Genomic DNA, 18,307 nt, shown 5'->3' with positions numbered 1-18,307 from the left:
AAGAAAAACAAAACCAAGAGTCAGAATTCAAGAAAATTCCATAGGAATGTACATCTCATTGAGGATGCAGCATGAAAGGCAAGAATTGGTGCAAGGGTGTCCTCCTCAAAAAAGAGTAAGCAAGCCCTACAAAAAGTGCCTCTCGCTCTGGTGGCACGTGCACCTGGCCCGCTGGCCTCAAATTTTGATGCTGATAAAGGGATGTCTAGGCAGAAAACCTTAGACGGTCCTAAACAGCAAGGCCAGGTCATTAACGTTTCTGCAGGGGAGTCTATGAGCAATCAAAATGATCTATCGTCATTTGTGGGCTGGTAGATGCTAATACACAAACAACAGAGGACAAATCTGTAAACACGGAGTGGAAGGCATGTGTCCCAATTAATGACTGATGTGCTTAAACCGCTATCAAGTGTGTCCATAAATTGTCAATATGATCAACAGGTGATGGACCATCGATCAAAGGCTAATACTACCACTGCATGTGGCTCAAAAATGGACAACGTAGGACTAAATGATGGCCAGATAAGGGGGGTCTCCAGAGGTGTCAGTCATGTGGACATACACAGGGAAATACAAAAGATAGCTGTCTGGATGCCTGTGGTTTGCTTTGCGAGCTTGTATTTATTTATTGCATGTATAGTAGCGCACAAAGCCCATGGGCATCTAGGTGCTGATTCTTATAGAAAAGGTCAGACAGTTACAGACAAGGTTACAGTGTAAGAACAGTGTCATACAAAGTCAGCTATGCTAGCAGGGGGAGACCAGTTAGGTGAATAGGTGAGTTTTGGATTTTTTCCCGGAACTGGTGGAAGGAGGGCTCTCCCTGGAGCAGGAGTGGGATTTTGTTCCAAAGTGTGGCAGAGCGAACGGAGAAGCTGGCGCCGCCAGCTCTTTTGCGTTTAAATCTCAGTGTGGTGAGGCAGTGGCTGTGAGGAGATCGAAGAGTTTCTGTTGGGCATGTATCTCTTGACCTTCTGGGCGAGTTATTGGGGTGCGTTGTTGGAGAAACATTAGTGGGTTATTTGAGAATTTTGAATGAGATCTGTTCGTGGACAGGGAGTCATTGAGCGGATCGTCGTGCCTCAGAGGTGTGTTCGTGCTTGGTCAGGTTGAGGGCGGCACAGAGGGCATTGTTTTGTTGGACTTGTAGTTTGGGAAGGTTTCTTAGAGGTGCCACAAAGAAGTGCATTGCAGTAGTCCAACTTGGACAGGACGAGCGCCCGTGCAATAGTGAGCCGATTTTCTGTAGAGAGAAAATGTTTGCTGGTGGTGATGAGTTTGGTCGCATAGGCTGAGGTTGAGGCGATGTGGTTGACATGTGCGACGGTGAGGGGTGCATCCAGATAGGCATTTTTACTGAGGTTGCCATCAATGTTGAAGTGGCTGAAGACGGCGCTGAGTTTGGCGAGACAGGCAGAAGTAGTTCAATTTTCTCATTGTTTAAGGAGAGGTTATGTGAGGTCATGCAGATTTGGATGGTTTTGTATATTCTGTTCACTTTGGCGGTGTCTTGTGGGTGGATATCAGAGAGGGGGATGAGGATTTGGGTATTGTCAGCAAAGTTAGTCTAGGTAATGTTCAATGAGTCGAGGCGGTCAAAGAGGAGCTTAGTGTAAATGTTGTAGAGCATAGGCAAAACACAGGAGTCTTGTGGGACTCCGCAGGAGATCAGAGTGGGGGAGGTGGCAGCATCCCCGGCAAAGACTCTGAGGGATCTGTTTGCAAGGAAGGCAGAGATCCATTTTGCTGCTTTCATGGAGAAGTGGGCAGAGGAGGTGAGGTAGTGGCTGAGGATTTGGTGGTCGACCAGGTTGAAGGTGGCCGAAAGATCAAGGAGAGAGAGGAGGGAGAAGTTGCCGGCATCCAACGCATCTTCAAGTTGATTTTTAAGGTCGAGGAGTGCTGTTTCGGTTCCATGTTTAGGATGGAAGCCAGGTTGTCAGGGGCTCAGGATGTGATGTGCTTCAACGAAGTCCTGGATTTGAAGGTAGGCTGCTTTGTAAATAATTATCAGGAGAAAGGGAACAGTGGTGATGGCCTGTAGTTGGTATGACATGCTGGGTCTAAGGTAGGTTTCTTAAGCAGAGGGGAGACCCAGGGCTCTTTAAGGGAGGCAGGTACCAAACATGGGGCAAAGTAGGTGTTGACAATGGCAGCGATGAGGGGTAGAAGCGGTTCAGCGCATTCCTTTGCCAGGGGTGCTGGGAAAAGTTTGCCTTTACATTTTGGAGGTTTGAGGCCATTGATTATAGCCGCTAGGTTGCATGTTGAGATTGGTTTGAACTCAAATAGAGAGTTAAGGGGGAGGGGGCTGAGGGGTTGGTAGTTGAGCTTCTGGTATGCTGGTGAGCTTCTTGCTGATTTTGGATTGCAGGTGGGAATTAATTTCTGTGAGGGCATCTTGGATGGTGCTGCACCAAAGGTTGTCCTTTCCCAAGGAGGAAGGGGGACCACTGGGGATTTAAGCTTTCAGAGGTTCATGAATAATTCTGTAGAGCTGGAAGTGGCAGTCATTATTCTTTCATTGTAGGAGGAAGATTTAGCAGAGAATATGGCGTGCATGTACTGATGGGGATGTCTGAAAAGTGGGCTTTGTTGGTGGCGGTGGGTACCTTAAACCAAGTAGCTTCTGCTGCCCTCTTGGCGGTGTGCATGGCACGGAGGTCAGTGGTGAATCACATGTTGCGATGGTTGGTGACCTTTGACTTACATGCTTTCAGAGGGGCTAGGGAGTCAATAGGAGTCTCTAGCAATGTGTTGTAGTGGTCCACAAGGGTGGTGGTGTTGTGGGGCAGGGAAAGGGGGCAATTGAAAAGGGGGATAAGTGGAGTGCTGGTGACATTACGGGAGCTGTGGGTGACGGTGAGGGATAAGAGGTATTGGTTGTGGCTCTTTTGCCTGATGTCGGGATGGAAAAGGCGATGACGTGGTGGTCTGACCATGGGCAAGGTAGGTTGGAGGTCATGGAGATATCGCAGTTGTGGTCAAGGATCCAGTCGAGCGTGTGGCCATGCGTATGTTTGGGTTTAAGGATATGTTGGGTGAGGCCCAGGACAGTGGTGGATTTAGCAAGTGCTGAGGCCTCTGTGTCCGATGTGTCGCTAAAGCCTAGGTTGATGTCACCCAGGATAACAAGTTGGGTAGAGGGCTTAAGTTTGGAGGCAATTAATTGGGTGAGGTCATTTTCCAATGTAGCACAAGGTCCTGGCAGATGATACATAAGGTGGATGGCGATAGTTGAGTTGGGGGAGCAGGTAAGTTTGACTGAGATGGATTCACAGTGGGGGATTTGTGTGGTGGTGAGGACACACAGTAGGATGTCTTTGTAGAGAAGGCAACCTGCTTCCTTGTCTGAAGGGTCTGTCGCTGCAGAGTATGGCATTACTGGAGGGACAGCAATGGTGAGGGAGGGACCAGCTGAAGGGGTGAGCCAGGTTTCTGTGATGGCTAGGATGTCGAGGTTTTCCTTGGTGAATAGGTCAAATATGTCTGGTATATGGGCTATGTGAGACAAGCATGGTATCAAGACAGACACAAACTCAAGTATTATAGTTTCAAAACCTTTATTTACTACAATGCTGGGGTTGGTGTAATGCCTAACTGGCCCTAACTCTAGAGGGATGGTTCACTCAACTGATGTTTCCAAGGGCTGCCAATGTTTGAAAGACCAAAACCAAAATCCGCCCGTGTCTAAACCTATGCTTCATCTCACTCTCTGATAAAATGTGGTAGGAAGTCTCTTTAACAGTAAAATAGTGATTCAAGGAGAAATATATACCAAAGCTGGTTTCAAGTGGTCGTCTCACCAGGTGTGGCTTGGTTAGTATCATCAATGTTTAGCACAATGAAAAATAAGTTGTTCATCAGCTCTTCTCCACAAAGTTCTTATATTCTGTTCAACAATTTCCAATGTCTTTAGTTCCTGTGGATTTCCTTCCCCAAGCTTCACTGCTTCCAAAGTTCAAATCAAACAAAAATATAACACAGTTTCTTCCAGGATTCTCAGGGTTCCCTTCCCCAAGCGTATGGCTGCTTGCTTAACCAAATAAACGTTTGCCTCTGTTAGGCCTCTTAGGGCACACTTCCCCAAGCTCAGGTCCCTTCAGTTTCAAACACCAGTTCAGTTTAACAACACAGTTTCTCTATCATACCATACCAGTTTCTCTTAGGCCCCTCAGGGTTCCCTTCCCCAAGCTTCAGTTTTAAACACAAGTTCAGTTTTGTTAGGCCTCTTAGGTTTCCCTTCCCCAAGCTCAGGCCCCTTCCGTTTCAAACACAAGTTCAGTTGTGTTAGGCCTCTTAGGGCTCCCTTGCCCAAGCTCAGCCCCCTTCAGTTTCATTCACATGTTCAGTTGTGTTAGGCCTTTTAGGGTTCCCTTACCCAAGCTCAGGCCCCTTCAGCTTTAAACATAAAGTGCAACTTGTCAAATATGTATATACCTTGGTTAGGCCTCTTGGGGTTCCCTTCCCCATAATTCCCGAGTCTAGAGCCAAACACAACATTTCAACTTGTCATGATGTGCCTTTCTCTTATTTACAGTTCCTTTCACATACAACCTTCTCATTGGGTAATATCAGAGACTTTCAAAAACCCTAGGTTCTTGGCTCATCCTAAGCACGACTACTCTGATCTTTGGCCCCTCTTTGTATTTCCTTTACTTGCTTTTTTTCTATACTTTCCTTTACCAGGAGCTTCCTGCACCCCGTGGTGATCTTCCACTTTGGTAGTGCCCACTTGCACCTTCTTGGTCCTGCACCTCTTTGTTATCTTCCACTTTGTTGTGCCCACTTACACCTTCTTTGTCTTGCTTTTTCTCAGCTTGTCGTGCCCCTGGCACCTTCCCTTTGGGTTCACTTTCTCTTCACTGTGACTCTTGCACATTCATTTCTTTGCTTTCCTGCACCCTTGCACCTGTCCTTTTCCTTTCCATGCCTCTTGCACACTTGTTTCGTTTGCCAGTGCTCACTTGCACCTTCACTTCACTTTGGAGTCACTCGCACCCTTCTTGTTTACTTTATTTCACTTTCTGGTGCTCACTTGCACCTTTCTTTCACTTTTGGGTCACTCGCACCCTTCTTGTTTACTTTATTTGCCTTTCCGGTGCTCACTTGCACTTTTCCTTCACTTTCGGGGCACTCGCACCCTTCTTATGTATCTTCAAGCCTTTTTCTTCCTTTCCGCTCTCTCAAAACCTCTCTCTAGCTTTTGTTTTACTTTCCGCTATCTTTATTGCTTTCTGCTTCGTGGAGCTTACAAATTCTATCTTTTCTACCTTCCCGCTTCAGTTAGCCGCATGCTCCTGAGTTTCACATAACTTTCCCCTTTGAAACTCACCGGGTAGTGCTGCGCTGACGAATGGTCCTCTCAGGGCGTATGGGATCGAGGTCAGGGTCTCACCACCTGTCCCTTACAGCCCCTTGCGACTGGCACACATCCCACGGGAATGAGCACTCATCCAAATGCCGCCAGCAGGACACAGGCTGCCTCAATCAGGCTTCCTGGGGACATGACGCCATAGCCATGCGACAGCCCCTAACAGGAACCGGCTGGCGTCGCAGCACGCTGCTCTCCTCCGGATCGTAGGTGTAAACGTAAGTGTAGGGCAGCTGAGAGGAAATGGAGGACTTCCTGTTCATCCTCTGACAAACTGGCCTGTCGCCTGCTACAAAGGCAATACCGACTCTCTGTCCTCACCAAGAAGAGAGTCCACATTCAAGCTTGTGTCTCTGCGGCATCTAACAACTCGGCCGAACTCTTTAAAATCTGCAAGGAGCTGGCCAACCCTGCTGCATTCTCTACCCCTCCTGTTGCCTCCCAGGCTCTTTGCAATGCCCTTGCCTCTCACTTCATTTAAAAAACCCAGGACATCCTGTCCACCCTCTCCACTCACACCCCTTCTCTCCCCTCTCCATCTGTGCTTGCTAACCCTCCTTTAGCCACCCTCCCACCATCCTTCTCGCCCTTTCCTCTTTTCACCCCTGACGAGGTCGCTAGACAAGTCCGATCTATGAAAGCCTCGTCAAAACAGGTTCATCCCTGTTCCTCTAAAACCATCAAGGACCACATTGACACCCTTGCTCCGGCTCTTGCTGATTTTTGCAACCAATCCTTTGCCTCGGGATCCTTCCCCTCCCCTCTGAAGCACTCCTTTGTGCATCCTCTTCTCAAGAAACCCACAGCTGATCCTTCTTGTCCAGCTAACTATTGCCCAATTTCCATTACTCCCTTTCTTGGCAAACTCGTGGAAAAGTTGGCCATCTCTCAGCTTAACCTTCCTTCCAATTCTGTTGGCTGTCTCCATGACCACCAGTCTGGCTTCAGAGCTGCCAGAAGCACGGAAACTGCTCTCCTGAACATCCGTGAAGATCTGCTCTCCAACCTTGACTCTAACATTCCCTCTGTCCTGATCCTCCTCGATCTCTCTTCTGCTTTTGACACGGTCACCCATACCATCCTGCTCAACCATCTCCGTGAAAACCTGGGTATCACTGATCAGGCTCTGGCCTGGCTAACCTCTTTCCTCTCAGATCGATCCTCCCAGGTCCAACTTGGGTGCTTCCTTTCATCTATCTTCCTCTCTACCTGTGGTGTTCCCCAGGGGTCTAACCTCTCGCCCTGGATTTTCAACCAATACCTGGCAACTCTCGCCCACTGCATTGCCACTTTCTGCTCAAATTTCCAGTGCTACGCTGATGACACTCAACTCATTTTCAGGCTGCCCTCTGCCACCTCCTCTCCCTCTCTCATCTCTGATTGCCTAACTGCCATTCAAGATTGGTGTTCCGCCAATGATCTTTGTCTGAATGCCAGCAAGACAGAGATCCTCCTCATCGGCACACCTTCACCATCCTTTCCCCTCACTCTCTGGCCGGCCTCCCTTGGCCCTCCTCCTAACCCTGCCTGCGAGGCTAAGAACCCCAGGGTCATCTTTGACTCCACCCTTTCCTTCGCCGCCCACATCTCGGAGGTCTCTAAAAAAGTCACATTTCCGACTACACCTCCTCATGATATCCCAAGCTCTGGTTCTCTCTAGCTTGGACTATTGTAACAGCCTCTTTCTAAATCTACCAGCCTCTACTCTCCGCCCTCTGCAACTAATCCAAAACAGGTCTGCAAGACTTTTCCTTGGCCTCAAGCCCTGGGATCGTATCTCTCCAGCTCTGAAATCTCTCCACTGGCTCCGAGTGGATGCAAGGATTAAATTCAAAACCCTCTGCATTGTCCACAAGGCTTTCTGGAGCCTGGGTCCAAAATACCTTCAGCTATCCCTCCGCAAATACTTCCCCTCTCGAGCTCTTTGCTCCTCTACCACCAACTCCCTCAGGGTCAGTCGTTTTTCAAAGAAACGAGCTGGGGGTAGATCTCTGTCTTCGGCTGGGGCCTCCCTCTGGAATAGCCTCCCTGCCACTCTAAAACTTGAGGAGAATCATCTCCGGTTCCGGAAGCACCTAAATACCTTCCTCTTTTCTTCTGCCTTCGCTCTCCCTCTCCCCAGCTGATCTGTTCTCTCTTGGCACTGTGCACCTGGCCACCCTCTGTCCTTCGGGCCCAGGTACCTGCTCACCCTGCCACCCTCCCGCACTGCCTCCGGGCCACCCCTTGCACTGGGGTCTGTATCTGTACCCATACAGCCCCCCCCCTTTTTCTTCCTGCACTTATCAGACCTACCCTGTCTGCTGCCTTAAACCTAGCACTTGCAAATTGCCGGCTGCATTACCACTTTTTGTTGTCTTTATTATTTAATTATTGTTATTTATCTGTTTCTCCTCTGCTTCGCACTTTCCATTTCTCCCTCCTTCCATGCACTTTTCCCCTCCCCCTCTCCCATGCACTTGCACGTTCTCAAAGTCACTGGGCCTAGTAAGATCGCTGTTTTGTTCTCCCCTGTTCCCCTCCCTTGCCTTGTCGCACTCTGAAACACTTGTGTACGAGCGCAATAGAAATAAAATATCAATATCAATATCAATCCTCCAAGCTCCTCTCCCTTCAGCTCCCTGCTCCTTGGAATCCTTCAGGATTGTAAGAAACCTGAGGTGTGCTCTTGGATCCCAACCCTGGGGCCGGACAAGTGAGGGAGGATCCCCTGGAGAGGGACCCTTGGAGACTGTGGGAGGAACGCCCTCAGGCGAGACATGGTATCCCCATGTGCCAATACATCCCTACCCAACATCCCCTCAGACATTATGGGATATTCTTGCCCAAAACCCATTCACCCACAACAATACATCTGCCCCCTTTGCCCTGACAAAAACTACAACTACCCTCTCCATTTTCAAAGAAGACTAAGAAGAAAAAGAGGAAAAAGGGAGCTATGAAGATTACCCATAGCAACCAATGCACCAGAAATTCCTATGGGCAGTCGCCATTTTGTCCTGATAATGAGGACAAGTAAGGTCAGGCCTCCCTCTACAGTCATTCTCACCTGAAACCTGTTAAGCCTCCCAGTCAGTATAAAAGGCAGAGCACACAGGCACACTTTGAGCGAGCTGGGGATGCTGGATGGTGCACAGAGGCCAGGAGGAGAGAATTCAAGCGGTTACCAGACATTTCGTCGAAAAAAAATGGTTGACAGGACATTTGGTCGAAACCATTTGGTCGAAAGACAAATGGTCGAATGTTTTTTTTCTAAAAAACACCCTTTTCTTTCTAAAAAACCCTTTTTTTCCCTAAACTAAAACCTAAAAAATATATATATAAATAAAAATAAAAATTCGACCATTTGGTTTTCGACCAAATTCCATCGACCAAATGTCTTTCGACCAAATGTCTTTCGACCAAATGTCCGGACACTAATTCAAACTGGAGAGACCCTGGAAGGCCTGGAGGAAGGAGACCTGCCTAATTGCTGGGCCTGTGAGTATAGGAGAGGCAGCTGTGTGGTGTGGGAGCTCTGACTTCAGGGCACCAAACCAGTGGCAGCTCGGATTACCTGGCAGTGCCCATACCAGAGCACCTCCCCTGGGTGAAACAGGAAAGCCCAGGCCTTTGAGGGGCAGGTGGTAGGACCCTGACCTCAAGAAACATCCCTGTTTAAAATGTACAGCCTCCAAAACCGCCAGAATACTGCTTAGGGGAGCTGATGAAGTGGGAGCAAACTAAGAACTCGGCAGTGTGGGACTGGAAGTCCAAAGACATTTTGTCTGATTAAAACTTGAGCAAGGTGGAACACAAGAAGGAGCAGATCTTCCGGGGCAAAGGCAAACCCACTGGAGCAGGACGACCGATTGAGGAACTGGGGCAAAGAGTAGAGAAACCCTGAAGTTCCCTGCAGGGGGTCATTGCCTCCGGGATGCCGTGAAGGAGACGTAGAGAAAGCCAAATCGCAAACAAGAAGAGACCGAAACCTCTTGGGTGAACGACAGAGTTGGGGAGGCGAGGCTAAGCTTGTGGTATTAACCTTGACTCGTGAATCAGTGCCACAAAGACAAGAAAGGGACACACACAACCGGTGAGTTAGTGAAAGACATGATTGTTCTGTTTGTGTCAAGGAAAGATTGAAGTTGCAACAGTGTATTTCACAATTGAAGGTTGTGCATATGCTGATGAAATGCAAAAGAAAGCTAACCAGTAATGAACTTTTAAGTTGCTGATAACTGTAAAGCCAGTAATACAGTGTTGCAGAGATGTCCGGCGAAAGGAATTAGCCCACTCTAAAGCAGAAGTAAAAGGTGAAAGCTTTAAGAGAATGGTTTCTTTGAACTTTTGTGCTTATGTTATGGAACTACCAGAAACAAGAGACATTGGGATAAATAACTTAAACGGAAAGCTGGATTGAAAGTCGAATGGTTCTGTGGAGGTCTATAGTAAAAGCCTTGCACATTTGAAAGTCTTTGACGTCAGTGAAAGGTCCGAGCCTGACTGAGGGAGACCTGGAATATGAAATAAGTTAGGGGAAGGGCACCCCTAACGAATGTGACTAAAGTTGGGGAAGTTAACCTCTGTAAGTGCTGTGATTGTGAGTTCCGAAACTTAGCTGAGGGAGATCTACATTAAATCAGTTGCTTGTGGTTGAAACGTCCGAGTCCGACGCAGGCCTCGACCCATGTTTTGAACTGCCTTTTTTTAATAACCTGAGCCAGAGTGTGTCATCCTGTCTACGCCTTACTCTGTGCTGTCCAACGTGGGGAGGAGAGCCGACTCCGCCATCTTGATACTTTATGTTGTAACACTGACTTGCCTTTGCATACACATTCCCCTTTTCACACAGTTTGTATAAGAGATAGGGCAGGCATTAGGTTTTGTTAGTATAGGCCATTTTGATTTGACAAAGACTGACTAGGACTGTGTTTTCTTTATCATTTGATGGTAGAGTCTACTCCCATCATAGCTCTAGGGCAGAATAGGCATTTTTCCAAACCCCAAGAGCTTAATAAAGGTATTGAATCTTGTAACTCTTGTGTCAATGTCATACTAGTGATACCATGCCTCCCTTACAGGATTCACAGCTCGCTCTCCTGATTGTGCAAAACCACACATTTTACAATTCACATAAGAGTCAAGTGAAGTCAAGTGTGAGTAGTCAGTATGAAATGCCTGACCCTATTAATGGGACAACCTAATGGTAGTAGGTGGCAGTATTCTTTTGTTTCTCAAGGTGTTTCATTCAGGTAATCCTCACTACTCTTGGTTACCTCTTCTTTTTCCAAATATCTGTCAGAAATGGGGTTGGGGGAGATGGAATGGGATTGCAAATATCCCATGAAAGCTGAGGAAAGTGTTTTCAAAAGGGAAATGAGGAGAGGGGGAATACCATGTCTTGCCCTCAGGTATTCTCTGCCCAATCCCCATGACTCGCCACTCAGGTGTTCCTCCCATGCTTGTCCCCCCCCCCCCCACGGTCGGAATCCAAAAGTGATGGACCTTCCCTGGCCAACCACCTCAATGGAAGATGCCGGGGGAGTAGGTGAGAGAACACGGTTAGGTTTCTCACAGCTACCATGGACCTGGCATTGATGAGGGCACAATGGAGACGTGGGTTCTGCGTCGAGCAGAGGGTGTTGGCAATGGTTTTAGGTAAGGTGACCCATGGGAGCTTTAGCTGGAGTGGAGTTGCGGTTCCTATCGGTGCGATAACTGAGATGTTGCGCCAGAGGGTGGTTGGCGGAAGGGCTGTGAAAGGGCAAAGGGGTGTCTGAGTGCGTGCTGCCAGGTGGAGAGCACGTTCTGAAATGGGTCGTGGCAGGTGCTTAGTTGTGTGGGAGACTTTTAGCAGGTGTTCAACTAGGGGATTGGGTGTAAAAGGCTCTGTGTAAGCACATGGCGCCAGAGGTGGTTTGCATGTGATTGTAGGCAGTTGTACAAAGGGGGCATATGGTGGCAAGCGGGGTTGGTAAGCTTTTGTAGGCTGTGAAGGCATCCTGGAGTAAAACACAGACAATAGATTCTGAATTAGATATAAAACACTGTATTAACTTAGAAGTCAGTATAAGAGATTACCCTACCAAAACAAAATTAAGAAAAGTCAGAGTCAACGAGTTCAACTTAGGTATCTGTCTGTGTCCAAAACCTATACTTGCCCTCACAATTAATCTATACAATGTGTAGGGATGTCAGCAACCAACAGAAACAGTGTCCGAAACAAAGTTCTGAGCTCCATCCAGCTCACAGCTTCCTTTCAGCTCCCTTCCCCAAGTGTAAAGCAGTTCCAACTCAAGTCTTATGATTGTCTTCTTTAAGTTCGGGATGATATTTATTTAAGCAATACTCAGGGTTTCCTTCCCCAAGTTCCAAATAACACAAAATAATCTTGAGACTCTGTCCTCAAGTCAATAAAAGGGTTAAGCCTCAGGGTTCCCTTCTCCAAAACTCAGTTTCAATATCACAATAGTTCTGCGCCACAATTGTGCCCTCTTTGGATGATTGATCTTTGTACACATCTCTTGTCTGCTAGTTAAAGTTCAGAGTTGCAGTTCATTCAGCTTCAAAGTATATTTTTTATCATGTACACTTTTCTCCCACTTTGTTGTTTTATAGGCCTTTTTGATGCACTATTAAAGTTCACGTCTAAAGTTACAGTCACTCTGGAGTTCAGCATATAGTGGATTCCCTTGCACTGTTAAAGTTCCATTCATTTTAAAGTTCAATATGTACTTGTTTCACTTAAATTCAAAGTTCTGTTCACTTGAAAGTTCAACATATATGGATTTTACATGGATTGAAGTTTTATTCATGTATGAGTTCGGCACTTGTTGATTTTATTTTAATTTAAAGGTCCATTCACTTTTAATCCCCATATGTAACAGTTCTGTTTATTTATTACATTTTCATTCGATTTGTAATTCAATAACTATGAGGTTTTCATTCAGTTCGGACTTAAATGACCATAAGGTTGTATTTGTTAAAGCTTTCATTCATTTCAGAATTCAATTACCTTAAGGTTGTGTTTGTTAATGTTTTCATTCAGTTCAGCTTGTTGTTTAATATCTTTGAAAGTTGCCTTTAATGAAGTGCCCAGCACTCAGACTTTCGAAAACATGCTTTCTTATACATGCAATCACTCCACTACAAGGTATTTTTAATAGTTCAGTAATTGACAAGGATCCGAATCGGAGACCTTCGAAAATGTGTCTCTTCAAACACGTGACCACTCTGATATAATGTATTCCCTCTACGAAAGTTGAAAACATTTGCATACCGAGTTTCTCCTTTGATAGAGACTCACTGGTTGGGTCCACAGGTTTTCCAGCAGCGCAGATCAGCCTTCTCTGCATCAGGATTCCACCTCCTGACCCTCACACACTCCTGTGTCGGCTTCTGTCCGCAAAGAAACGAGCACTGTGAACACCTGAAAAAGGGACAGCCTCTCTGCACAGCTCCCTTCCCAGCATTCGATCGGTTCCACAGAGCCCCAGCTCACAGGCCACACTTCCATTAACCGTCAGCATGTTTCACGAACACGGTTCCCTGCTGCTTCTCTTGGCCTCTCTGCTGCTGCTTCAACACCACCGCCTCTCTCTCTGTCTCTTGATTTGGGTTCCTTATATACACCTGCAGCCCCTTGACCGACTGCAGGTGTGTATATACAATTGGCTCTGCCTGACCATAATGAAAGGCACATGCCTGACCCTGCCAGTCCTCTGGAGGCATTTCCCTCGTCCCAGTACCAGAGTTTCAGGTTTTTGTCTCACCTGTGGTGTGTTGGGTGTCTTGGTGTCGTAGAGAAAAGGCTGGTCCTTCCAAGCAGCCAGGTCTCCCAGAGTGGAAAAAGGTTGGACTGGCTGCCAGAAAGGCCAGACCCAAGGAAACGGCTGTCCCCCCGAAGATGGTAAAACACCTTGCGGAATGAGGTAGAAGACCAGCAGAAGGAATGTTCTCTGATGTGCAGAAGTAGCTGGTGCCAAATCCATTGAATGATGCAGGCAGCACAGAAAGGAACAGAAGATTGGAATGGACTAAGAAACATCTGTGAGAGGCAGAATACAAGAAAAAGAGCGGTAAATCATAGCCTCGGAAGGCGAACATAGCAAGAATCAGGTAGAAAGCAGGGAATAACAAAATAGCACTAGCGAGTGGAAGGTAAGAGAACTAGCGTTGAATGTGACAAAGTTGCACAAAGTTGCAATGTCGCAATCCGCGTTGTAATGCCACATTTGTTTGTTTGAATCGAGCTCCTGGAGTGTGACCTTCTTGTGGTTGGCAAGGGTTAAACCTTGCAAAATGGTTGGCATTAACAATGGTGGCCATTTTACGGTTGTAATGCTTGGCGTGTTGTCTGATTGGTGTGGTATGCACGTACATCCATCAGTCCCAGAAAGACCAGAGTCTTGGTCGGATCGTAACAGTATGTCCCCTTCCAGATCTACATCCACCTGGTTTCCAAGGGTGGAGTCTATGGAATCATCGGATCAGAGGATGGGCGTGAACATGCTTAGCAGGCTCCCAGGTACAGTCTGTAGCCTTTCCACTCTACCAGGTACTGCAAGACTCCACGGAAATACCTGGAATCACAGATGCTAGCCACTTTGTATGCAGGCTCGAGCTCAACAAGGACAGGAAGACATTTTTTCTTTTGTCCATGCATGTACAAGTTCTTATACGTTTTTAGAAGAGAAGAATGAAAAACGGATGAATCCTCTTCCAAGATCAAGGCAGTTGTAAACAAAATGCCACAAGGTTCACTACTTTCAATATTGTGAAGGGTCCAAAGTATTTGGGTGCAAATGTCCCTTTCTTAAGACGTAGAGATAGATATTTGGCTGACAGCTAGACCTTGTCTCCTTTAATAAAACCGGCATCAGGATTTCTGTGTTTATCGACGTGTGTCTTTGGTTGAAGTGAAGGTTGCGTAGTGTATCGAGAGCTTTTTCTTGAGTGTCACATAGATCTTGGAGTAATTCTTCTACAGTTGGTACATTGGTGCTATTTAAATGTATAGACGGTAGCCAAGTGGGATGAAACCCGTAATTGCAGAAGAAGGGAGTCATACCTATGGCAGAGTGGTATGAATTGTTGTAGGATACTCAGCCGACGGAAGAAGGGAGAACAAGTTATCGTGCCCAGTGGACACAAAACATTGCAGGTATTGCTCCAGAGTCTGATTTGTTCTTTCATTTAAACCATTTGACTGTGGATGGTATCGTGATGACATGCTTCTGTAAATGCCTAGATTAGAGCAGAGAGCTGCCCAGAATTTAGAAGTGTATTGCAATCCGCAATCTGATTTATTTTCGAGTTTCTTTATTGGGGTTTATGTTATAAAACAGTTGCGTCACTGATCCAAACAATCACAGTGGTAGTAATTTGGAATACATCAAAATAGATCTTTTGTGAAGAAACAATTAAACAGAAATAACAAAACAATAACAACATTAACGAGTCTCCATAATGTCAATGATGTAAGCAACAAAAAGGGGGGGGTCTGGCCGCAGGAGAGCACAGGTTGGATACTGTGCCAGTGTTCCGTTTCAGGTATTGTGAGTCAACAGGGGGCTGATTGTTCAGGGGGGTTTATCGTCATTGGGGGGGTTAAGTAAGGCCCAGGTGAGTGTTTTCCAGGCAGCAAGTCCCAAGCTCGTGTCTTCGGGGGAAGTGGTAAGACCATTCTCCCAAGCTGAAGTTTCCGCCCCTATCCAGCGCTCAAGTTCGTTGTGCCATGCCTGGTATTGTGGGCCTCTGGGTCGCTTCCAAGCCATGGCAATGGTCCTTTTGACCAGAATGCATACCAGATCCATTAGTCTGACTGAGTGTTTGAACTTGGCCAGTCTGGGGTACGTTCCGAGGAGGCACTCTGACGGAGTCCATTCATATCTGGTCATGCCTGCCTCGCTGCAGAGGAGTTCAACTCTCGCCCAGAGTCTCCGGACCTGGACACATCCCCAGAACATGTGTAATAGATTGGCTTCATCTCTACCACACCATGGGCAGTTATGCTGGGGTAGGTTATATATTTTGGCTATTCTAAGCGGTGTCAAGTATGATCGATATAGCATGTTGAGTTGAATTAATTTAAATCTAGAGTTTCTGGATACCGCATTGGGGAACGCTAATGCTCTATTCCATTCAGCTTCGGACAGTTCGTGGCCCAAATCACTCTCCCACCTGGTTTTGAGGTCCTTGCTGCGGGGGTTAGGCCTGTCAATTAGGTGGCTATATATGCGGGACACAGGCCTCCACCCGTCTCCCAGGCTGTATAGGTGCGTTATGAAGGTGTCGGATTCGGGCTCCTCAGGCCACGTGTCCCATTTAGTTCTAGCCAAATTGCGGATCCTTGCGTACCAAAGGAATTGACCGGCTGGGACGCCATCATCGAGCTGCAAGGAGGAGAAGTCCCGGAAAGTGCCCTCACTGTATAGGTCCCCCCACGTGTATACTCCCAGCCTTTCCCAGTGTCGAATAGAGGCAAGGTCTACTGAGTTCTGGCATAGGTCAGCTAAGAGCGGTGTGTCTGGATTGTAACTGTGCTGTAGGCGGAGAAGACTTTTAACCCTTTGCCATACCTGACGACCCAGGGTAGCTAAGAAGGGTATCCCCCCCGCAAGACGTTGAGGGGCCCAAATGAGTTCATTTAATCGGATTGGGGCCGTCGAGTGCTGTAAGAGCAGTGTTTCAGGGGTAACATCATCGGCTAGCCATTTAGCCACAAAGCTTAGTTGAGCAGCCAGATAGTAACGCTCCAGATCAGGGAGCCGGATGCCTCCCTGCTCGTAAGGGAGGGTCAGGGTGGATAATGCAAATTTGTGCCTACTAGTTCCCCACAGGAAGTCTGTAAGTATCTTCCCTAAGAGACGGAAGAAGGGAGCCCTAATGTAATACGAAATGTTTTGGAAGCCATAGAGAAATCTGGGGAGGACGATCATCTTAATGATGGAAGCCCTGCCCATCATGGATAGGGGGAGGCGAGCCCAAAACCCGATTGACTTGCGCAAGGGGGGAAGTGCCGCTACCGTGTTGTTGGCGTGCATGAGTTCAGGCGTGTGGTAAATATTAATGCCTAGATAGCGGAACGTAGTGGGGCACCATCCTATACCCAGTGAGGGGAGGTCATCAACATGTGTGTCCCTGAGGGCGCCCAGCGGAAACAGACAGGACTTGCGTTTGCTAAAGTGTATGCCTGACACCTTGGCAAAGTTGTCAAGGACCTCCAGCATAGTTGGGACATTCAGCTGCGGATCCCTCACGTAGAGGAGAACATCATCCGCGTACAGGGAAATTATATGGTCCACCCCATCAATCCTGATACCAGCATCAAAGAATTGTTTCCTGAAAAAAATGGCAATGGGTTCAAGCCCTATTATGTATAGCATGGGGGAGAGCGGACAGCCCTGCCGTGTGCCCCTTTGTATATCCCATGCCGTGGATATGAGTCGACCAGTCTTCACCCGTGCTCGCGGCTTGGTGTAGAGAATTATGATCCAGCGAATGAATCGTTCTCCGAAGCCAAACTCCCTGAGTACCGCAATCAGCCATTCCCAGAAAATTGAATCGAATGCCTTGATGGCGTCTAAAGAAAGTAATGTGTGGGCTTGCCCAGTGTGAGAGGGATGTGACAATATGTGTTGTAATCTGCGTAGGTTGGCAGTGGTGTTGCGGCCCGGCACAAAGCCACTCTGGTCGGGGTGCACCACTTCTCCGATCACCCTGGACAGCCGCTTGGCCAATATGGTTGTGAGAATTTTAACATCGTAATTGAGCATAGCGAGAGGGCGATAGGAGTCACAGTCATCCGCAGGCTTACCAGGCTTGAGGAGCGGAACCAATAAAGTCTCTCGCATGCTCTCGGGCAGGGTGCCCGACTCGTAGGCTTCTTGGAATACCTCGTGTAGCAGCGTGGACAGTTCCGGCTCATAGGCTTTGTAAAATTCAGCGGGCAGCCCGTCACTGCCCGGTGCCCTGCAGGTGGCCAGTGACTTAATGGCGTCTTTTATGTCCTCTATATCGATGTCAGCATCTAGAGCCTCCCTGTGTGGCATGGGGAGAAGGGGCAAGCCAATTTCGTCCAGGGTGTTTGAGATGTCCTCGGGGGGTACCTCTTCAGCGTGGGAGTACAGCTGGGTGTAGAACAGCCTAAGGGTGTCGTTAATTCCCTGTTGGGACCTTTGTAGCGTGCCATCGGCATCTCTTAGGGCAGTGGTCGGGAACTTAGGGTGTTCTTTCTTACACAGCCAGGCGAGTAGTCTGCCAGGTTTGTCGGCATGGGCGTGCGTTCTGTTGGTTCTGGTGATATAATCAAATTTGGCCAATCTGTCCCAGGCTTCCTTGCAGGCGGCCCTAGAGCTGGCCAGCTTGACTTCCTGTGGTTGGAGGTCCAGGGTGTTGGATTCTAGCTGTTCTATTTCAGCTTCTAGTGATTCGAGTTCAGTTCTTAGGCGTTTCCTCATGCCTCCGGCCTTTGCTATGACCTCTCCCCTTACAACCACTTTGAGAGCATCCCAGACCGTGCTTAGGTGGGCTACACTGCCTTTATTCTCATTGATGTAGTTCTCTATGGTTTCTCTAAGGCTTTCCCTGAACTCGGGGTCTTTAAGTGCCTCAGTGGGCATCCTCCATGTGGGTATGGGGGATCTGGGTCCAGTGATGTTCCATTCAATTACAAGGGGAGAGTGGTCAGAGATGGTGCGGCCCAGGTAGTTGGAAGAGTCGATCTGGGGGAAGCTCTCTCTGCCAATGAAGAGGTAGTCGATTCTGGTGTAAAGATTATGCGGTGAGGAGTGGAAGGAATAGCCACGATCCTTGGGGTGCTGTTCCCGCCAGATGTCGACCAGGTCTAGGCGGTTCAGCATGGTGTTCAGGGCGGTGGTGGCAGTTGATGGGCCAGCCAAGGGGGGGGTCGACCTGTCGAGTGCAGGGTCACTGATGCAGTTAAAGTCG

General features: G+C 47.8%; 1 protein-coding gene across 1 annotated transcript in view; it reads right to left on the bottom strand.

The window, feature by feature from the left end:
* Positions 1–18,307, bottom strand: part of LOC138516300 (uncharacterized) — a 1,253,275-nt gene that overhangs the window by 369,364 nt on the left and 865,604 nt on the right. The window lies entirely within an intron of this gene.

Source organism: Ambystoma mexicanum, chromosome 6q (assembly GCF_040938575.1).
Source record: "Ambystoma mexicanum isolate Mex_15411 chromosome 6q, UKY_AmexF1_1, whole genome shotgun sequence".
Taxonomy (NCBI): Eukaryota; Metazoa; Chordata; class Amphibia; order Caudata; family Ambystomatidae; genus Ambystoma; species Ambystoma mexicanum.
This window is presented reverse-complemented; position numbering and strand designations above follow the sequence as displayed.